We start from the raw sequence: 23,353 nt of genomic DNA, 5'->3' as shown, positions 1-23,353 counted from the left end.
GCTAACAGGAGCATGAAAAAGAGCTAAGAAGCAGGATCCAATTTGATCAGGGAGATTGGAAATTCACAGCACCATATTCTAAGTCACATTTTTGAACAATCATGACACAAGTAATAACGTTTGAGAGATCAAGACATAGATCAGGGCTAGATGTGGAACGCAGACCTCGTTGAGTTAATTTTGAATAATGGTACTGAAAACATGGCGGCTCGGTGGCGCACTGGGTAGCACGTCCGCCTCGCAGTTAGGAGGGTGCGGGTTCGATTCCACCTCCGGCCCTCACTGTGTGGGGTTTGCATGTTCTCCGGAGTGCCCAGAGAAAACCCACGCGGGCCCGGGGACCGGGGACCGGGCACTCCGGTTTCCTCCCACAACCCAAAAACATGCTTGGTAGGTCGATTGAGCACTCCAAATTGTCCCTAGGTGTGAGTGCGAGTGCGTATGGTTGTTTGTCTCTGTGTGCCCTGCGATTGGCTGGCAACCGGTTCAGGGTGTCCCCCGCCTACTGCCCGATGACGGCTGGGATAGGCTCCAGCACGCCCGCGACCTCCGTGGGGACTAAGCGGTACAGAAAATGGATGGATGGATGGTACTGAAAACACAATGTGCTGTGCCATTAAATTGGAACTATAGACGAAACGTAGCTCGGAAATAGGATGAGTTGCAGGACTTACAATATAAAGACGAGATCGCTGTTACTAGGAGAATTTGAAGTTTGGTAAACAAACGTTACTAGCGAATTGATGGCAGCAGCAATTGCGACACATGGGCCTTGCCATGTGTCGACAGGAGGGATGAAGTCCATCATACATCAACAATTCACTACCTTTGGTTTAGATGCTTACTTAAAACAAAATTGTAAAGCATGTCCTGTTTGTGTGAAACATAATCCACAAGGAAATATGAGACCTAAGAGAGGCTAATTTCCAAAACCATCTTGCCCATTTCAAATGCACATGGATTTTATTGAGCTCACACAAAGTGGACCTCACAAATACTGCTTAGTGATGATTGGTGCATTTTCCAAATGGGTGGAAATAGTTCCATCTAAACGAGCAGATGCCTTAACAGTGGCAAAAGCCATCTGCAAAGCCATCATACCGATTATATAAGTACGCTCAAACTGAAAGATGTGTCAAATGCAAATTCACTGCCGCCTGATCTTTCCTCCTCACAGGTCGACAACCCCATTAAAAGAAAGAACTGGGTCAGCCCACGGTGGGAGGGACCATTCCAAGTCTTGCTGACTACCCCCACCACAGTGAAGATCGCTGAACGGCCCAGCTGGATTCACCTCAGCCACTGCAAGTTGCAGAGTGTGCTGGACCCCTAATTCGGAGTGGTGGGGAAGGCTGACTTCAAAGTGGTCCTATCGTTTAGGGTGGGTGGTCTCAATGTTGGTGAGGAAAACAACGATCCCCACTCCGCTAGGCGAGGGGATGTCCCGGTGTCTGTGCCATCCTAGTAGCAACAGGGCTCCATATGGCAGATGGATCCTCTGCTGCGTTGTGGTTGGAGCGTGCTATGGTCTATGGACTCATTTGAACAGACCAAGTGACAATGTTGACCGTGGAAAACGATGGTCCCACGATGAGAACTTTGAGGACTGGTCATGGGACCCCAAAAACCCATACGAAACCAACACGTGGTACCGGTACGTCAAGTTCACTGTGAGAGCCCACACACAGGAGGGGTGTTATGTTTGTTCAAAACTCCCCCCTTCCTCCACGCAAGTTCATTTGGAGGCCAGAGCAATGAATGAGGCAGATCGTGGCCAGAGTGCCTAGACTTAGTGAAGCGCTATATGATAATTACTCCCACTTCAGAAGGGTTAACACCTTTTGAAATCATCCATGGGAGACCATATAGACTACCTGTGTTCCCTGCAGATGTGCAAAAAGCAGATGAAGAACAGTCCTTGGCAGACTATATGATAAGGACGCTCAAACTGAAAAATGTGTCAAATGCAAATTTACTGCCGCCTGATCTTTCCTCCTCACAGGTCAACAACCCCTTCAATCCAGGAGACTGGGTCTACATCAAGGTTGTTAAAAGAAAGAACTGGGTCAGCCCATGGTGGGAGGGACCATTCCAAGTTTTGCTGACTACCCCCACCGTAGTAAAGGTCGCTGAACGGCCCAGCTGGATTCACCTCAGCCACTGCAAGTTGCAGAGAGTGCTGGACCCCTAATTCGGAGTGGTGGGGAAGGCTGACTTCAAAGGGGTCCCATCGTTTAGGCTGGGACGTCTCAATGTTGGTGAAGAAAACAACCATCCCCACTCCGCTAGGCGAGGGGATGTCCCGGTGTCTCTGCCATCCTAGTAGCAACGGGGTTCCACATGCCAGGTGGATCCTCTGCTGCGTTGTGGTTGGAGCGTGCTAGTGTCTATGGAACCATCTGAACAGACAGTGTTGACCGTGGAAAACAATCGTCACACAATGAGAACTTTGAGGACTCGTCATGAGATCCCGGAAACCCATACAAAACCAACACTTGGTACCGGTATGTAAAGGTCACTGTGAGAGCACACACACAGGAGGGATGTTATGTGTGTGTTCGAAAACGCCTCTTACTCCACACAAGTTCATTTGGAGGCCAGAGCAATGAATGTCACTGAAACGAAATGTATGGCATCCATGGGAGGAGTTGGATAACAACACCGTGCTGTCACAGACAGTGACGCTACCCCTACCGCCCTGGACTCGCAGAAATGAATCTGTGATTGAACTCTTTTGGATTGATCCCAATGTAACTGTTGGAGGACGACAGATGCCACAAGTGGCCTAAACAAAAAGGCTACCTGGAATGGACTACACGTGTTTCATCCAAGAAAACAAGACCCACGAATGCATTAACGACAACTGCTCTCCAGGAGGAAACTGGATGGGAGCTTTGGACATCACCGCTGTGTGCCAGGATGGGAGAGCCATTTCAAGGCGTAAGGGCTCTCCTACCAACATGGCTGCACCATCGAACGGAACATACTTCATACAGAATGGCTGGTGGCTTTGTGGTCACAAGGTTTACCCGATGCTGCCAGCCAACTGGACAGGAGTGTGTGCACCAGTGTGGGTGACAGACCACACCTACAGGATACGACATCGTCAGCTGGCGACAGCACACAACTCTTCTGGACGTCAACGCAGGGCGGTTGCAACCTTTGACCCTCATGGCCCTGTCTGGGGTGCGAATGTTCCAGACGACCATAAAGTATGGTCCGTTGGAGACAACCCTAAAAAAACCCTAACCCTAATCAGACGTCAAGCGCTTTGTGTGGCGGGCTCCATCTACTGTGGAAACTGAGAAGTGCTCAGGCTGTTGTGCGGGCCACATTCAATTATGTTTTCAGAATTTGCTGCGGGCCAATAAAAACTGGACCGCGGGCCGCGGTTTGCCCGCGGGCCATAGTTTGGACACCCCTACCCTACACGTTCCCCAACCTGTCCGCTGTCGTCTCTGTTTTTTATTGATCTTTTTTATTAGTGTTTTTATTATTTTTACTATTCTTCTTTCTTTCTCTCCTGTTCTCTCCGATTCAGACTGTTTGTCGGAGATTCTAGCCGGAGCGGCGGTGCTGTACAAGCTAGCGTACAAGCTAGCGCGACGACGGCGGCGCGGTAAGCGAGCCGGCGCACTCGTAAGGCTGAGGCAGAAAGGGTTCCGTTCTGCCCTACCGTCAATTCATCTGGCGAATGTCCGCTCCCTGGCGAACAAGATGGATGAACTGCTACTCCTCACTTCAAGGAACACGGACTTCAGCGGATCCGCCGCGCTGTGCTTTGTGGAAACGTGGCTTAGCGAACGAACCCCCCACCACGCCGTGGAGCTAGCCGGGTTCAAGCTAGTGCGAGCAGATCGCAGCGCGGAGCTCTCCGGAAAATCAAAGGGAGGTGGTGTCTGTTTCTACATTAATGAACGTTGGTGTACTGAAGTCACGGTGTTGAAAGAGTTTTGCAGCCCTCTCCTAGAAACACTTTTCATAAACTGCCGGCCGTTCTATTCACCACGGGAGTTCTCCTCGATTGTCATGGCGGCTGTTTACATTCCACCACACGCACGTCCGAGTGAAGCCACGCAGATGCTGGCTGACCAGGTAACAGACATGGAGAAACTTCTACCAAATTCACTAATCATTGTTCTAGGTGATCTCAACAGGGCGAACCTCGCACACGAACTCCCCAGATACAGACAGCACGTAACGTGTCCCACCAGAGGGGCACAGACTCTGGACCACTGCTACACCGTGATCAAGGATGCATACCACTCTGCGGCTCGTGCAGCTTTAGGACTATCGGACCACTGTCTAATTCATCTGATCCCGGCCTACAGGCAGAAACTAAAAACTTCTAAGCCTGTGGTGAGGACTGTGAGGAAGTGGACAGTGGAGTCAAGGCAGGACCTCCAAGCCTGCTTTGACTGCACCGATTGGGGAGCTTTCGAAGCTGCAACTTCAGACTTGCATGAACTCACTGACACTGTCACATCATACATCAGTTTTTGTGAGGATCTGTGTGTGCAGACTAAGACCTTCTGCACGTACAACAACGACAAACCTTGGTTTACACCGAACCTCAGGAGGCTGCGCAAAGTCAAGGAGGAGGCCTACAGGAGTGGCGACCGCGAGCTGTTCAGGCAGACCAGAAACGCGCTGAACCAAGAGGTCAGGAAAGCCAGGAGGTGTTACGGGGAGAACCTGAAGAGACACCTCTCTGCCAATCCTGATCCCTCAACGGTGTGGAAAGGTCTGCAGAGCATCACGGGCTACAAGAAACGAACCACCCGTCCTTTAGAGAGCCCAAGACTTGCTAACCAGCTAAACAAGTTCTACTGCAGGTTTGATCGGTCCTCCCACACAACGGGACCTCCTGCAACACAATCTACATACTCACCTCTCCCCACAACTGCTCTCTCCACACCTCTATCATCGTTGTCACCCACTCACTCTCTTGCAGAGGCCGCGCCCGCACTCCAGGTCCGCGAGGAGGAAGTGCGCCAGATGTTCCGGAGACAAAAGACCAGGAAGGCACCGGGCCCAGACGGCGTGTCACCTTCCTGCTTGAAAGTCTGCGCTGAGCAGCTGGCGCCCACCTTTGCACGGATCTTCAACCGTTCTCTGGAGCTGTGTGAGGTGCCCTCGTGCTTCAAGAGCTCCACCATCGTTCCAGTAGCCAAGAAGCCCGCCATCACAGGTCTGAATGACTATAGACCCGTCGCACTGACATCTGTGGTCATGAAATCGTTCGAGAGGCTAGTGCTGAACCACCTGAAGGAGGTCACGGGCCCCCTGCTTGACCCCCTCCAGTTTGCCTACCGGGCAAACAGGTCAGTGGATGATGCGGTCAACATGGGACTGCACTACATCCTGCACCACCTGGACACCCCAGGAACGTACGCCAGGATCCTGTTCGTGGACTTCAGCTCGGCGTTCAACACCATCGCCCCTGACATCCTCCAACAGAAGCTCATCCAGCTTGCGGTGCCTGCCTCCACCTGTCAGTGGATCACCAGCTTCCTGACCAACAGGAGACAGCGTGTGAGGCTGGGGGGCATCACATCTGACACCCGGACCACCAACACTGGAGCCCCTCAGGGGTGCGTCCTCTCCCCACTGCTCTTCTCCCTCTACACCAATGATTTCTCCTCAGGTGACTCTCGTGTGAAGCTCCTGAAGTATGCAGACGACACCACTCTCATCGGACTGATCCAGGACGGTGATGAGACTGCGTACAGACAGGAGGTGGAGCGGCTGGTCCACTGGTGCAGTCAAAACCATCTGGAGCTGAACCCGCTCAAGACCGTGGAGATGACAGTGGATTTCAGGCGAGACCCTTCACCACTTTTACCCCTCACTATCCGCAGTAATACTATTCTTTCCACAGACACCTTCAAGTTCCTGGGAACCACAATCTCTCGGGACCTGAAATGGACCGGCCACATAGACTCTGTCCGGAAGAAGGCCCAGCAGAGGCTGTACTTCCTGAGACAGCTCAAGAAGTTCAACCTGCCGCGAGAGCTTCTGAAGACCTTCTACACTGCCATCATCCAGTCTGTCCTCTGCACCTCCATCACTGTCTGGTTTGGATCGGCCTCCAAACAAGACAAGCACAGACTACAACGGACAATCAGAACTGCAGAAAAGATCATTGGAATCAACCTCCCATCTATCCAAGACTTGTACCTGTCCAGGACCAGGAATCGGGCAAGGAACATCTCTACAGACCCTTCTCACCCGGGTTGCAGTCTGTTTGAACTACTCCCCTCCGGACGGCGTTATAGAGCTCGGTACGCCAAAACCAGCAGACACAGAGACAGCTTCTTCCCCCAGGCTGTTGCTCTGATGAACTCACACCACTCATAGAGTCTCAGAGACATTACTGTGCAATAACATCCTGCTCCTCACACCTTCTTGAATTTGTCTACACTGTTTTTGCATTATTCACATGTCCTGAATGTTGTTAGTCACCTAAATGTTGAACAGAGGGTGTGTTTCTACCGAAGTCAAATTCCTTGTTTGGCACGCTCAAACATGGCGAATAAAAAAACTCTTGAACTCTTGAACTTATATTTTCTTGCTTGTGTTTGTGGATTGGGTTGACATAATCACGTGATAAAACACAAGGGATATGTCAGGGTTTTCCAAACTAAGATAAGATAAGATAAGATAATCCTTTATTATTCCCTCAATGGGGAAACTCCTATGTTAGCAGCAGTACACTTAACATATACACACACACACGCATGCGGGGAAGGGGGTAAAAGATTTTAAAGAAGTAGAAGGTATATATAATTAAAAAAATATGGACAGTGTATACAAAATACACAATACACAATATGCAGTGGAGATAAAAAAAATATTAGGTAACAGGCAAAAAACAGTGCAAAGAAAGCAGGTAGAAGAGTGTGAGGTAGACAGATATTGCACATAGTGTGATTGCACATATGGTATTGCACGTTATTGCATGTTATTTTGTCCGTTAGCTACGGTGATCGGCCTGGTTGTGCAGTCTGATGGCAGCAGGGAGGAAGGACCTGCGATATCTTGATCGTATGATTATGTTGGAATGTATGTAACCAGTAATAAATAACCTAGCTTGTCCCATCCTACGCAATGTCGTAAAACATCCCCTGCTATATTTTGACTAGAGGTCAAGGGCTTTCTCTCCATCCAGTCCACTCTCACCCCCACCCTGTTTCTCTTCATAAAAATGCTCTCAGACGTCATTCGATCAAAGTCAAAGTCAAAGTCAGCTTTATTGTCAATCTCTCCACATGTCACAACACACAAAGAGACCGAAATTACGTTTTCTCTATCCCACGGTGACGAGACATATAACACGATAGACATACAAGTACGCGACACAATATAAAAACAAGAAGGCAAAAATTCAACAATAAATAGTAAGAGTGATGAATAAATAATAAATAAACAGATAACACAATAAATAAGAGGAGCAAAACGGAGCCAGCAAGCATAGCGCAAAAGTAAAAATATCATAAACAAGAAGGCACAAACAATAAATAATAAGAGTAATAATAAATAATAAATAAACAGATAACACAACAAATAAGAGCCAGTGTGCATACAGACAGTACAGACAGTAAAAGTACAGGACACTACGCAGAACGGGGGAGCGAGTTCAGGATCCTAACAGCCTGGAGTATGAAGCTGTTTGAGAGTCTGGTGGTGCGGGAGCGCAGGCTTCTGTACCTCCTCCCATAGGGCAGAAGCTCGAACAAAGAGTGAGCGGGGTGACTCACATCACTCACAATCGTGGTCGCCTTGCGGGTGAGATGGGAGGTGTAAATGTCCTTCAGGGAGGGGAGCGAAGCACCAGCAATCTTACCAGCCGTGTTCACTATGTGCTGCAGGGCCTTGAAGTTGTAGTCAGTGCAGCCGCCACCCCAAACAGCAATACAGCTGGAGAGGACGCTCTCAATGGTGCCGCGGTAAAATGCAGTCATGACGGCCGGAGGAGCGCTCGCTCGCCTGAGTTTCCGCAGGAAGTACAGGCGGCGCTGGGCTTTTTTTGCCAGTGATGCGGTGTTGGTGGACCAGGAGAGATCCTCACTGATGTGCACCCCCAGGAACATGGCGCTGCTCACTCTCTCCACCACAGCACCGTTGATGGTCAGTGGCAGGTGTTGGGTGTGACCCTTCCGGAAGTCCACAACAATCTCCTTGGTCTTGTCGACGTTCAGCAGGAGGTTGTTGTCCCTGCACCACGTGGTCAGAAGGTCAACCTCCAGCCTGTATTGAGTCTCGCCTCCCTTTGTGATGAGACCCACCAGAGTCGTGTCGTCAGCAAACTTCACTAAACGGTTGTCGCTGTAGGTTGCAGTGCAGTCATGCGTCAGGAGGGTGAAGAGCAGCGGACTGAGCACGCAGCCTTGGGGGGCCCCCGTGCTCAGCGTGATGCTGGCGGAGATTTTGTCGCCAACATGTACTACCTGTGGCCTCTGACAGAGGAAGTCCAGTAGCCAGTTGCAGAGGTACTGAGGCCCAGCGCGTCAAGTTTGCTGATGAGGCGTTGTGGCACAATGGTGTTGAAGGCAGAACTGAAGTCCACAAACAGCAACCTCACATACGAGTCCCTTCTCTCCAGGTGGGTGAGGGCCGAGTGGAGGGCAGAGCAGATGGCATCCTCAGGGGACCGTTTGGCTCGGTACGCAAACTGGAAGGAGTCAATGGTGGGGGGGAGAACGGATCGGATGTGCTCCATGACAAGCCGCTCAAAGCACTTCATGATGATGGGCGTAAGTGCCACGGGGCGATAGTCATTGAAGCAGGACGGAGCGGGTTTCTTCGGCACAGGTACGATGGTGGCAGCTTTGAAACACGACGGGACGATGGCCTGCTGCAGGGAAGTGTTAAAGATGTCTGTGAAGACATCCGTCAGCTCACCAGTCCTTCAGTCCTTCAGCGCTCAACCCGGGATGTTGTCAGGGCCCGCCGCCTTACGGATGTTGATAGCGGAAAGCGCCCTCCTCACGCTGTCGGCGGAGAGGCACAGGGGCAGCTCGTGTGAAGGGGGAGTGGCCTTCAGCGGCCAAGTGCTGTTCTGAGCGTCGAAGCGAGCAAAGAAGCGGTTGAGGTCATTGAGCAGACGGACGTCGCCTTCACAGCTCTGCGGCGCGGGCTTGTAATCCGTGATGGTCTGAATGCCCTGCCAAAGGCTCCGTGCGTCCCTGCTGTCCTTGAAGTGGGCGGTAATTTTGCACGAGAACGCCCTCTTTGCTTCTTTGATGCCCCGGGACAGGTCGGCCCTCGCAGTCCTCAAGCCAGCCTCATCCCCCGCTCTAAAGGCTTTGTCCCTGGCCCTCAGCAGCCTGAAGACAGCCCCTGTCAGCCATGGCTTCCGGTTAGCCCGAGCGACGATGGATTTTGAGAGAGTCACAACATCAATGCACTTCCTGATGTAGGAGGAAACAGAGTCAGTATACTCCTCAATGTCTGTCCGATCGTCGCAAGTGGCAGCCCTCCTAAACATGTCCCAGTCAGTAGAGCCAAAGCAGTCACGCAGTGCATCAGAGGCACCCTCAGGCCACACCCGTACCTGCTTGCGAACCGGCCTGGACGCTCTCACCATTTGTCTGTATGCGGGCAAAAGCATAACAGTGATATGGTCAGAAGGTCCAAGATGGGGGAGGGGGGCGGCTTTGAAAGCTCCTTTATGCGAAGAGTAGACCCGGTCCAGGAAGCTGTCGCCACGCGTAGGAAAATTAACATGCTGGTGAAGCCTCGGAAAAACAGACTTCAGGTTAGCATGCTTAAAATCCCCAGCGAAGATGGTCAAACCGTCAGGGTGCGCTGTCTCTTGTTCACTGACAGCCTGGTACAGTTCACTAAGAGCCGCGATCCTGTCGCCTTCGATGTTGGAAGGCGGGATGTAAACCGCGACTAGCAGAATCGCGGTAAATTCCCTTGGCAGGTAAAAAGGACGGCACTTAATGATCACGAACTCCGCCAGTGGTGAGCAGTGCTTGCATACCACTACAGAGTCTCGGCACCATTCGTCACGGATGTAGACGCATATTCCACCTCCACGAGATTTACCCCCTTTCACAATGGCCCGGTTCGCCCGATAGCACGCTAGCCGCTCCAGATGTACGGCAGAGTCCGGAATGTTGACAGTCAACCAAGTCTCAGTGAACACGAGCACACAGCAGTCCCGCAGTCATTGCTGTACGCACAGTGACGAATGGACTCTCCGCCTGGAGGTGCCCAGAAAATTACTTAATAGTCTCCCATGTGGTTCTTGCAAAAGAGTGAGCACCAAATGTGACAACAGCCATGCCTAACGAGCAAAAGGACAAGGTGTGTTCTTTCATCAAAAAAGATGTGGCCAAAGAGTCTGTCAGAAGGGACATTTAAAAACACATGCAAGAACACACACAGGTGAGAAACGTTTTTCCTGCTCAGTTTGTGGCCAAAGATTGTTAGGGTTGACAAATTACAGTGGAGCCTCGGTTTTCAAACGTCCCAGTTCTCGAACAAATCAGTATTTGAACAAAAAATTCGAGATTTTTTTGCTTCGGATGTCAGACGAAATTCGGTGGTTGAACCTCGCGAGATGAGCCGAGAGGACCCGCATGCCAACTGACTCCGTTCGTTATTACATTCTCGTTATTCTGAGGATTGCATCAACTCTAATCACGCCTCCAAAGTAAGCAAGTGGGAGCAGTAAAGCCATCCTAAAACACAAAGACGCTCCTAAAGCAATGCGACAGTGAGCGCCCGGCGCGCTGCGGTTGCCAGATCGGACCAAATTAAGCTCCCTGCGCACTGAGGTCCACTTAAATTTTGGAAAGTCCATTAGGACTTTAAAAATATTTTCTAAATTTTAGCGACGGCTCTGTCTCAATAATGCGACCAGCACGGTGCAGTTGCGTGTTCGGCGCTGTGCTGCAGTTGTTAAAAAAGACAGGTTTTTTTGCTTGGAATAGATAATTTTTTTTTCCATTATTTGTAAAGGGAAAACATTATTTGGAATTCGAACGATTCACTTCTGGAACAGCCTTCTTGAACGGATTGTGGTCGAAAACCGAGGCTCCACTGTTCTTGATCGTATGATTATGTTGGAATGTAGACTATATTGATTAACCAGTTGCTGAGGGGAACAAACTCCCCCTCCTGCCCTGTTTTCTCTCAATAAATATGTCCGTATATGTTCAGAGTTTCTGAATAGATATTTGAAAGAGTAATATGGGAAATTACTTTAAAATATATGTAGTCTCCGCTCAGCATCTGTTGCCATTTAAATTATGCCGGTTTCAAGGCTGAATTCGTGTGTCACATGACGTGCGTTCGCGTCGCACCAGAAGTCATGTCATGCAGCCTGATAATTGGCAAAAAAAAAGTATTTCTGAGGATGCAGCCTGTGAATTGAGACACAGCGAGTGAATCTTTGTTTGCAAGACTACCGTTTTTTTCCGTGTATAGTGCGCAATATTTTACTAATTTATTGTCCTAAAATCTGGGGTGCGTATTATACATGGGTACAAAGAAAAAAAAAAAAAGAATTTTTTTTTTTTTAATTTTTTTTTTTTTTTTTTTTTAAATAAAGTCATGGTACAACAAAACCAACAACAGGACTGACCGACAAAGTCGTGGAACAAAAAGACAGGGTGACATTACCAAAGACAGGAACAGAATGACAGTAACACATGCAATGATCCAACGGTGAGCGAGGGGCAGACAGGACTTAAATACAAAACACGTTACATCGATTGAGGTGACACAGGAAGAGCGGGGTGACACGAACAGAAACTATGGCAACCTAGACACATAGCAAAACTGGGGACGAGACATGACAAATCTCCCCCGAAATAAAACTCACCTTTCTTCTTGTTTGTTGTCAATCGCGCATCGCATTCAGCCATCCTGCCCAACACACTTAGTAAAATTCATAATTGACGACACATCGTTTGATGCGATGGTGCAATCCTCGATGGTGTGTTATTGTCAAATATTGTTTGTTTTTTAATCTCCATCGCGGACCGGACGTCATACGGAGGCCGCCATTACAGATGCGCAGAACGGTTGCGCAAGACACGTCAGCTATATAAAGAGCGAGAGTTCAGTTCTCCACCTATTAGTTTCAATTCACAGTTTAATTAGCAGTTTCAATCAGCAAATAACAAAATGCGTATTACAGGTAATATTTTATTTCACAACACTTTGCCTTGTTCCTTTCGTCTCTGCTGTTCATTTCAAACACGCTCCATACGACCGCAATGCTCTTGTATCAGACGCTCGCTCGATCACCTGCTAGTTTGCCGTCTGTCACAATGTACCCTACACAAATCCGAAACATTTGTTGCGGCTCCGAGTCACGACGAGGGGCAAGTTTTGGTTTCCAAGGGTGTTTTTATTCCTCTTCGTCTCTCCCATACAGAGCCGCCGTGTGCGCACGGAGCGCGGTGGTGCGTTTAGGGGCAGTCGGAGAAATCAACGCCAACAAAAAAAATGACATCCAGCCTAGTTAAGACCATACCAAAGACTTTAAAAATGGGACCCATTGCCTCCCTGCGTGTGTGACGATCTTTGGGACTTAAAAAAAAAATAAAAAAAAATAAAATAAATTAAATTTTTTTTTTAACAAAATTCATAAAAATTGGGTGCGTATTATACATGGGTACAAGCTTTTTTCCAGCATCAGCATGCCATTGTTAGGGGTGCGTACTATACATGGGGGCGCACTATACACGGAAAAAAACGGTAGTTCTCTTGCTAGCAATGAGGCTTTAACACCTACCGCTAATCAAAAATTCAAACACACTACAACCAAGCAGGGTTAGCAGATGTAGCTGTCTGTCAGACTCTAGTGGGAATTTAACTCACACCCTCTGAGTTACAATTCTAATGCTCTTATTAATGAGCTACGCGGTCTTGCCTGGCAAAACTGTGTCAACCTTTTAGAAGATTGACCAAAAGAAACGCTTGAAAATGTAGTCTAAACAGGACTGTAAGCCAGTGATTCTCATCCAGTGTGGACACATTGGTGTGCCGTCTGAAATTATAAAATTTCCCTTAATATCCTCAAAGACAATAACAACTCATCACATAACTGCTGGTCACCAGTACTATGGACAAGATAAGTGGAATTACACCCTCAACTCTTATATGTCAAGCTTGCGCAGTAAATGTTTAGTATACAATCAGGCCTCAGTGAGAATTGAACTCACGACCCCTAGTTTACAAGACCAGTGCTCTAACCACTGAGCTACAAGGCCTGTTCTGCTGTGGTTGATTATAAACTATAAATTATTTAACTACAATATTACAAAGTGGAAATCAGGATGTCACCACGTTTACCTCCCATGCTACTATTCTGCGACCAAGCAAGGCTAGATAGCTTGGCCAAGTTTGAGAATCAGTTAGCGTGCTTGAACCTCTGGTTGAAGCTGGTGGTTGAAGCTGGTGGTTGAAGCGCTAGTTTTTATGTACAAGTTTGAATGAGACAACAGCCAGGAACAGCCATGATTAATGAGAAACAGGAGGCCGGGCCAGAGCAACTTTGATAAAAGAGGAGGGGAAAGAGAAGGACGAAGAGGATATCTACAGTATGCCCTCAACTTGTCTTGAGTCAGAAGTTGATATTTTATACCAAACACTGGAAATGTTCTCAGTCTTGGAAAATGTTTGCTCATAAGAGGAGTTTGAAACTACACCTAAGAATACACACAGAAGGGAAACGTTTTTCCAACGATTCTCTCAGAAGAGGCACTTAACAAGTCACATGAGAACCCAGACTGGGGAGAAACGTTTTTCCTGCTCAGTTTGTGGCCAAAAATTCTTTCAGAAGGGTGACTTGCAAACACACACAAGAACCCACACCAGTGAGATATCCTTTTCCAGATCACTTTGTGGCCAAAGATTCTCTCAGAAAGTAAACTTAAAACTACATGCAAGAACACACTCAGCTGAAAAAATATTTTTCCTGCTCAGTTTGTAGCCAATCTTTCGCAGAACTGTCACCTAAAAATAATGACAAGAACACACACAGTTGAGAAACCTTTTTCCTGCCCAGTTCCTGGCCAAATATTCTCACAGAAGGGTGACTTAAAAACACACACAAATACCCCCACCCATGAGAAACCTTTTTCCTGCTCAGTTTGTGGCCAAAGATTCGGTCAGACGGGACACTTAAAAACACATGCAAGAGTACACAGGACAGGAACCGTTTTCCTGCTCAGTTTGTGGCCAAAGATTCTATCAGAAGGTAAACTTAAAAACACATGGAAGAACACACACAGGTGAAAAAGTTTTTTCCTGCTCAGCTTGTGGCCAAATATTCTCTCAGAAAGTAAACTTAAAATCAAATGCAAGAACACACTGGTGAAAAACCTGTCTCCTACTCACTTTGTGGCCAAAGATTCTCTCTGAAGAGAAACTTCAAAATCCACTAATTGTCGGACACCACGAGCGGTTACCTAATATGCAAGCCCCTTTTTTTTTGTTTGGCGCCACTGTGAGTGGCAGCCCCGCAGCAGTGTTCTCTCTTTTCCTCTTTATTTCCTTCCTTTCTCCTTTTTCTTTCTTTCTATTTGTCCATTCGGCAATGCTGGTGCCATCTATCACAACTCGGTGTGTGCAGATTGTTTCGGATCGGACAGTTTTTTCCCTGGGAGATGGGATGGCTGCACACATTGGTCGAGACCGGCGTGACTCTACGATGGCCATCCTGCTCATCCGGCCGGTGCTGACCAGATCCCTCGCCTTGGCCTCGCAGCCGCGACCCGTGTGGGAGGTCCGCTCCCTCATGCTCGTTGAAGCCAATGATCTTCGCCGTACCAGCCCCATGGTGACTATCTGCACGTGCCCCGACTGGGTGCCCAGGACGCTGCTCACACGTTTGCCTGTTTTGTGATGTTTTACCGATTTACGACCACGGTCCATTGGGCGGCGTTGAACTTGACTGCCCTTACACCTGTTTATGGACCCTGTGGAGGGTATTTTGCGTGTTTTGGGGTGTTCTTTGGAATTGAAGGGGGCTGGTTGGCCGGTGTTACTTTTTTCCTTTGTCTTGTTGCTTTGGTTTGATGGCTGAGATTCAAGAGTTTTTTTTTTATTCAAGAGTTTTTATTCGCCATGTTTGAGCGTGCCAAACAAGGAATTTAACTTCGGTAAAAACAAACCCTCAACATTTAGGTGACTAACAACATTCAGGACGTGAATAATGGCAAAAACAGTGTAGACAAATTCAAAAAGGTGTGAAGAGCTGAAGAGATGTTATTGCACAGTAATGTCTCTGAGACTCTATGAGTGGTGTGAGTTCATCAGAGCAACAGCCTGGGGGAAGAAGCTGTCTCTGTGTCTGCTGGTTTTGGCGTACCGAGCTCTATAACGCCGTCCGGAGGGGAGTAGTTCAAACAGACTGCAACCTTGGTGAGAAGGGTCTGTAGAGATGTTCCTTGCCCGATTCCTGGTCCTAGACAGGTACAAGTCTTGGATAGATGGGAGGTTGATTCCAATGATCTTTTCTGCAGTTCTGATTGTCCGTTGTAGTCTGTGCTTGTCTTGTTTGGAGGCCGATCCAAACCAGACAGTGATGGACGTGCAGAGGACAGACTGGATGATGGCAGTGTAGAAGGTCTTCAGAAGCTCTCGCGGCAGGTTGAACTTCTTGAGCTGTCTCAGGAAGTACAGCTTCTGCTGGGCTTTCTTCCGGACAGAGTGTATGTGGCCAGTCCATTTCAGGTCCTGAGAGATTGTGGTTCCCAGGAACTTGAAGGTGTCTGTGGAGAGATTAGTATTACTGCGGATAGTGAGGGGTAAAAGTGGTGAAGGGTCTCGCCTGAAATCCACTGTCATCTCCACGGTCTTGAGCGGGTTCACCTCCAGATGGTTTTGACTGCACCAGTGGACCAGACGCTCCACCTCCTGTCTGTACGCAGTCTCATCACCGTCCTGGATCAGTCCGATGAGAGTGGTGTCGTCTGCATACTTCAGGAGCTTCACAGGAGAGTCACCTGAGGAGAAATCATTGGTGTAGAGAGAGAAGAGCAGTGGGGAGAGGACGCACCCCTGAGGGGCTCCAGTGTTGGTGGTCCGGGTGTCAGATGTGATGCCCCCCAGCCTCAAACGCTGTCTCCTGTTGGTCAGGAAGCTGGTGATCCACTGACAGGTGGAGGCAGGCACCGCAAGCTGGATGAGCTTCTGTTGGAGGATGTCAGGGGCGATGGTGTTGAACGCCGAGCTGAAGTCCACGAACAGGATCCTGGCGTACGTTCCTGGGGTGTCCAGGTGGTGCAGGATGTAGTGCAGTCCCGTGTTGACCGCATCATCCACTGACCTGTTTGCCCGGTAGGCAAACTGGAGGTGGTCAAGCAGGGGGTCCATGACCTCCTTCAGGTGGTTCAGCACTAACCTCTCGAACGATTTCATGACCACAGATGTCAGTGCGACGGGTCTATAGTCATTCAAACCTGTGATGGCGGGCTTCTTGGCCACTGGAACGATGGTGGAGCTCTTGAAGCACGAGGGCACCTCACACAGCTCCAGAGAACGGTTAAAGATCCGTGCAAAGGTGGGCGCCAGCTGCTCAGCGCAGACTTTCAAGTAGGAAGGTGACACGCCGTCTGGGCCCGGTGCCTTTCTGGTCTTTTGTCTCCGGAACAGCTGGCGCACTTCCTCCTCGCGGACCTGGAGTGCCGGCGCGGCCTCTGCAAGAGAGTGAGTGGGTGACAACGATGATACAGGTGTGGACAGAGCAGTTGTGGGTAGAGGTGAGTATGTAGATTGTGCTGCCGGAGGTCCCGTTGTGTGGGAGGACAGATAAAACCTGCAGTAGAACTTGTTTAGCTGGTTAGCAAGCCTTGGGCTCTCTACAGGACGGGGGGTTCGTTTCTTGTAGCCCGTGATGCTCAGCAGACCTTTCCACACCGTTGAGGGATCAGGATTGGCAGAGAGGTGTCTCTTCAGGTTCTCCCCGTAGCACCTCCTGGCTTTCCTGACCTCTCGGTTCAGTGTGTTTCTGGTCTGCCTGAACAGCTCGCGGTCGCCGCTCCTGTAGGCCTCCTCCTTGACTTTGCGCAGCCTCCTGAGGTTCGGTGTAAACCAAGGTTTGTCGTTGTTGTACGTGCAGAAGGTCTTAGTCTGCACACACAGATCCTCACAAAAACTGATGTATATGTGACAGTGTCAGTGAGTTCATGAAAGTCTGAAGTTGCAGCTTCGAAAGCTCCCCAATCGCTGCAGTCAAAGCAGGCTTGGAGGTCCTGCCTTGACTCCACTGTCCACTTCCTCACAGTCCTCACCACAGGCTTAGAAGTTTTTAGTTTCTGCCTGTAGGCCGGGATCAGATGAACTAGACAGTGGTCCGAGAGTCCTAAAGCTGCACGAGCCGCAGAGTGGTATGCATCCTTGATCACGGTGTAGCAGTGGTCCAGAGTCTGTGCCCCTCTGGTGGGACACGTTACGTGCTGTCTGTATCTGGGGAGTTCGTGTGTGAGGTTCGCCCTGTTAAGATCACCCAGAACAATGATTAGTGAGTTTGGTAGAAGTTTCTCCATGTCTGTTACCTGGTCAGCCAGCATCTGCGTGGCTTCACTCGCACGTGCGTGTGGTGGGATGTAAACAGCCGTCATGACGATCGAGGAGAACTCACGTGGTGAATAGAACGGCCGGCAGTTTATGAAAAGTGTTTCTAGGAGAGGGCTGCAAAACTCTTTCAACACCGTGACATCAGTACACCAACGTTCATTAATGTAGAAACAGAGACCACCTCCCTTTGATTTTCCGGAGAGCTCCGCGCTGCGATCTGCTCGCATTAGCCTGAACCCGGCTAGCTCCACGGCGTGGTGGGGGGTTTGTTCGCTAAGCCACGTTTCCACAAAGCACAGCGCAGCGGATCTGCTGAAGTCCGTGTTCCTTGAAGTGAGGAGCAGCAGTTCATCCATTTTGTTCGCCAGGGAGCGGACATTCGCCAGATGAATTGACGGTAGGGCAGAACGGAACCCTTTCTGCCTCAGCCTTACGAGTGCTCCGGCTCGCTTTCCGCGCCGCCGTCGTCGCGCTAGCTTGTACAGCACCGCCGCTCCGGCTAGAATCTCCGACAAACAGTCTGAATCGGAGAGAACAGGAGAGAAAATACCAGAAGAAGTCTGTCCGATGTTTAACAGAGCTTCTCTGGTAAAAGTGATCCGGGATGGACAGCAGAGGACACAGAAAACACACAAAATAAGACAAATAAACAGAGAGCGACTCACCGTGGCTGCCATCCGCGGCGCCATCATATGACGTCACTGAGTTGCGCTCATGTCATCTCGGTGTCTTTTACATACCAGCTCTATCAAAGTCAAAAGTCAAAGTCAGCTTTATTGTCAATCTCTCCACATGTCACAACACACAGAGACCGAAATTACGTTTTCTCTATCCCACGGCGACTGGGGCCTGAATTTCCCCACTCCCGGGGATCTATAAAGTTCCAATCAATCAATCAATCAATCAATCAACCAATCAATCAATCAATCAATCAATCAATCAATCAATCAATCAATCAATCAATCAATCAATCAATCAATCAATCAATCAATCAATCAATCAATCAATCAACCAATCAATCAATCAATCAATCAATCAATCAATCATCTGTCTTGGTTCCTGTTAGAGTGGTGCTCACTCCAACTTATTTTGCAAGAACCACATGGGAGACAATTAAGTCTTTTTGGGCACCTGCAGGTGGAGAGTCCATTCGTCAATGATCGAACGACGTCTGACTCTCGCTTCCCGCAAGAGCGTTTTTATTAAGAAAAACAGGGTGGGGGTGACAGTGGACTGGATAGAGAAGAAAAAGCCCTTGACCTCTAGTCAAAGCATAGCAGGAGATGTTTTACGACATTGTGTAGGATGGGACAATCTATGTTATTTATTACTGGTTACGCACCAACATAAGCATAAAACTAATCTAGCTAGGTTATTTATTACTGGTTACATACATTCCAACATAATCATATGATCAAGATAGTTTGGAAAACCCTGACAGCTCCCACAATTGTCATGCTGTTATGTTTTGTGAGTTGTTTTTGTCTTGTCCTGTTTGTCGTATTGTCACTTCCTGTTTTGTTTTGGTAACTCTCCTCTCGTTTCAGTTCGTGGGTCCTTCCTCTGTGTGTCAGGCTACTTGTCTTCCCTGATCCCAATTGTGTGCACCTGTGTCTTTGGTCCTAATTGTCTGCACCTGTGTCCTCACCTTTCTATGTGTATTTAGCCAGCGTCTTCCCCTTGTCTTGTGCCAGTGCGTCTGTTGGATTTTGTCCACAATTTAGGGAGCGCGCTATCTGCGCCTCATGGCCATTGCCAATCACCTGTTATCCAATTTACTCACTGCATGCTCGTTTGATTTCTTCAGATTTAGGAAAATGCTAAGACACTGAAGCAGAAATTAGACTTACACAGGTTGGTTGAGTTCAATCACAATTCTTGTTAAGAAAGCTCTGTTTTCAGGAAAGTACAATACAGCGCTGGGCCTTTCAAGAGCAGAGAGTCTCCATTCAGAAAACGCCACATTCAAGGTTTTTTGGTCAGCTTATATTCATTTCCACATGCCAATGTGGGCCGAGTTTGTTGGGTGATGAGTCAGGGGGTGTGGCAAGTTCGCAGGAGATTCTGATTTCATGGGAGTGGGTGGTGGTTATGAGCGATTCAGTGTGTGTGGGGGCTGTTGTCTTCCATCCCGTCTTTCGGCCTTGGCGATCATCTTTGGCCGAGTCCTTGGCTGGCTCCCTCTGGCACCTGCTGGTTTTTATCTCCAAGTGACCTTCCTGTAAACATTCCCCTCCATTCTTGCACATAGACTGTCTCACCTCATCCTTTCATAATTATTTCAATTTTGTCATTTTGTACGAAATTATGTGAGCTTTTTGTCTGTGACATCATTAATCTATTAATGTTCCTTGACTATGCAAAGTTTGTTCTTTTGATACTCCATGTCTTTGCTTACGTCATTATTTTCTTAGTTTAATCATGCTTCCAACCATATATTTTCTTTGTTAGGCAAAATATTTCCCTCTGTCCAGAACGTTCAGTAGTAATCGAAAACTGGCGTCTAGCATTAGTCAAAACATAAAATACAATCAAGTACTGAACATTTTTAGACAACTTTGGCAGTGTCAGTGATTTAGAGAATCATCAGGCATGCATTAAACAGTTCCTTAAGGGTCATTAAGCTATTCAAGCAATATATCAAAAAACATTTGTTATTTCAAAGTGCTCAGAAATATATATCAGTTCATAAAGTTATAAAAACCTTTGTCATTACCACCTATCAAAAATGTCTAGTTATGTCTTCTTTATTGAGTTGGTGTGTAGGTATAATTATATGCTTAAAATGTTTCTTTTATTGATTGAATATGTGAATATACTTTTCTACTTATGTACTTTATTCAATGAGGTTTGAGCATATCTGTTTTTGTAGCTAGGCAGGACTTTTTGTATTTTGACCCCATTCCTTCACGTCTTGTCCCGTCTTGAGCACCAGCGATCGCGTGAGTAACAGATATCGCTTTAGAGAACCTAGTTTAGAAGATACCTTTTTTTTGTCAACCCTGAGCGCTGTTTTTCAATTTTGTTTTTTGCCACCGTGTTTTCCCTCGTTTTGAGGTGCTTTTGGTTTTTGCTGTCTTCAGCCTTGTTTTCCCTCTTTTTGAGGCGCTTTTGGTTTCTTTGTGCTGTCTCCAGCCTGTTCGAATAAATACCTTTTGTTTGCACTCTGCATCCGAGTCCTCTCCCTGATCCAAGCCTGACAACAATAGCTCATACAAGATGTCTCCCGGGTCTCTTAGCTGGCTCGTGTCTTTGTTTGTTAGCCTTGGAAACTCCTCTATCTTGTTTAGCAGTGTGTCCTCAATTGCTTCTGAGGAACGGTGACACTCTTCAAGCCGTTCCCAAATCATCTTTACGCCTCCAGCGGGTACTGCATGAACCCTTTTCACCTGTTCTGCAGATCTTGGATCTAGCCACCTTGTTAGTAGGTCGAACTCCTCTCTTTCTGATAAATTTAAGTCTTTAGTCGCGCCAATAAATGATACTTTCCATGTCCAATAGTTTTGCGGTTTGTCGTCAAATTGCAGTAAACCAACGCTGACGAGTTACCGTATTTTCACGATTAAAACGTGCACCGTAATAAAAGGCGCAGTCTCAGTTATGTGTGCCATGACTGTGTTTAACACACATATGGCGCACCGCATCATAGGGTGCGGGTTTTATATATACAATCCACGCCCCTTTAACGTTCTCATGGCGCTCTCAACTACGTCCGCCTTACAACAACACACACAAACAAACACACACACACACACACACGCACACAAATACACACACGCAGCAGTGACTCTCCAATACACATCGATACCAAATGATCAGGTGTTGCTTTCCCGCCTTTTCCGGACAGTATAAAAGCTTCTTACCTGGAGATGGAGGATGTTGTTACATCTGCTGAAGTGCCATGTGTACTGACCCCCATTAAACAACCCAAGATCTTGCCAATAAAGAACAAACCGTTACCCCACATCTTAGTTTTCCTGACCCAACAACGGACATCATCAACAACACGCAACAGCCGTTGATGGAATCGAACCCGCACTTTCTTAACTGTGAAGCGGACATGCTAACCAGTTCTCCACCGAGCCGCCAAAGAGTATAAATATTACGATATTGAGTCAAATACAAACCAGATTACAGATGCAATGGAGCCTCGGTTTTCGACCACAATCCGTTCCAGAAGGCTGTTGGAGAACTGAATCGTTCAAATTCCGAATCATGTTTTCCCATTACAAATAATGGAAAAAAAAATAAAATTTAAATTTTAAAACCCCGCCTTTTTAAAGTATTTTTTCATTTGTACATTTTTGTCCGATCGCACAACTGCAGTGCTTAGCCTTATTGTGACAGAGCGGTCGCTAAAATTTAGAAAATATTTTTAAAGTCCTGATGTACTTTCCAAAATTTAAGTGGACCTCAGTGCGCAGGGAGCTTAATTTGGTCCGATCGCGCAACCGCAGCGCGCCGGGCGCTCACTGTTGCATTGCTTTAGGAGCGTCTTTGTGTTTTAGGATGGCTTTACTTATCCCACTTGCTTCCTTTGGAGGCATGATTAGAGTTGTTGCAATCTTCAGAGTAACTAGAATGTAATAACGAACGGAGTCAGTTGTCATGCGGGTCCTCTCGTGAGGTTCGACAATCGAATTTCGTTCGACATCTGGAGCAAAAAATTCTCGAATTTTTTGTTCAAATATTGATTTGTTCGAGAACCGGGACGTTCAGAAACCGAGGCTCCATTGGAAAAGAATGTAACATTAACTTTCGACGAGGATGGGATTTGAACCCATGCGTGCAGAGCACAATGGATTAGCAATCCATCGCCTTAACCTCTCGGCCACCTCGTCTTGCTCGTATGGCATTGACAACACGTTGTGCCGAGATACTTTGTGTGAAAATCCGACGAGTATGATGAAATGCTGAGTGGAGAGCACAATGGAGTAGCAACCCATCGCCTAAATATCTCAGCCATCGCATCTCATGCATGAGTTGTATGGGCGACATGATATGTCATGTACGGGGTAGTATAAGCTACAAGGTAAAATGATACGATACTTTAGATGTGAAATGAAGAAGAGCTAAGCCACAAAAGAAGTGACACTGTCAGCAAAGAAAAACATTTTTTCAATGTTGTCTCACCCCGAATCTTTGGGATCATCGGCTCTGCGCAGTTGGATAGTTCCACTAACATTTTAACATCAACATTCTTTCATGGTCTGCCTGGGTATCTCGGCTGAAGATCCTAAAGAAAAGAACCTAAATTTCTTGTATGCTATTGCATGACTGTATAGCCTCCGGCCGTCATGACTACATTTTACCGTGGCACCATTGAGAGCGTCCTCTCCAGCTGTATTGCTGTTTGGGGTGGCGGCTGCACTGACTACAACTGGAAGGCCCTGCAGCGCATAGTGAACACGGCTGGTAAGATTATTGGTGCTTCACTCCCCTCCTTGAAAGACATTTACATCTCCCATCTCACCCGCAAGGCGACCACGATTGTGAGTGATGTGAGTCACCCCGCTCACTCTTTGTTTGATCTTCTGCTCTCTGGGAAGAGGTATAGGAGCCTGCGCTCCCGCACCACCAGACTCAACAACAGCTTCATACTCCAGGCTGTTAGGATCCTGAACTCGCTTCCCTTTCTGCGTAGCGTCCTGTACTTTTGCGCTATGCTTACTGTCTGCTGTATGCACACTGGCTCCGTTTTGCTCTTCTTATTTATTGTGTTATCTGTTTATTTATTATTTGTTCATCACTCTTATTTATTGTTTGTGCCTTCTTGTTTTTATATTGTGTCGTTTACTTGTATGTC

General features: G+C 47.8%; 2 non-coding genes across 2 annotated transcripts; both read right to left on the bottom strand.

Moving 5' to 3' along the window:
• Positions 1-13,162: 13,162 nt before the first annotated feature.
• Positions 13,163-13,235, bottom strand: trnat-ugu (transfer RNA threonine (anticodon UGU)). Its single transcript has one exon. It is a non-coding gene; the product is annotated as a tRNA-Thr (tRNA).
• Positions 13,236-22,306: 9,071 nt separating this feature from the next.
• On the bottom strand, positions 22,307-22,388 carry trnas-gcu (transfer RNA serine (anticodon GCU)). The gene has a single exon. It is a non-coding gene; the product is annotated as a tRNA-Ser (tRNA).
• Between the last annotated feature and the right edge of the window lie 965 nt (positions 22,389-23,353).

Source organism: Syngnathus typhle, unplaced genomic scaffold, assembly GCF_033458585.1.
Source record: "Syngnathus typhle isolate RoL2023-S1 ecotype Sweden unplaced genomic scaffold, RoL_Styp_1.0 HiC_scaffold_106, whole genome shotgun sequence".
NCBI classification, from domain to species: Eukaryota; Metazoa; Chordata; class Actinopteri; order Syngnathiformes; family Syngnathidae; genus Syngnathus; species Syngnathus typhle.
This window is presented reverse-complemented; position numbering and strand designations above follow the sequence as displayed.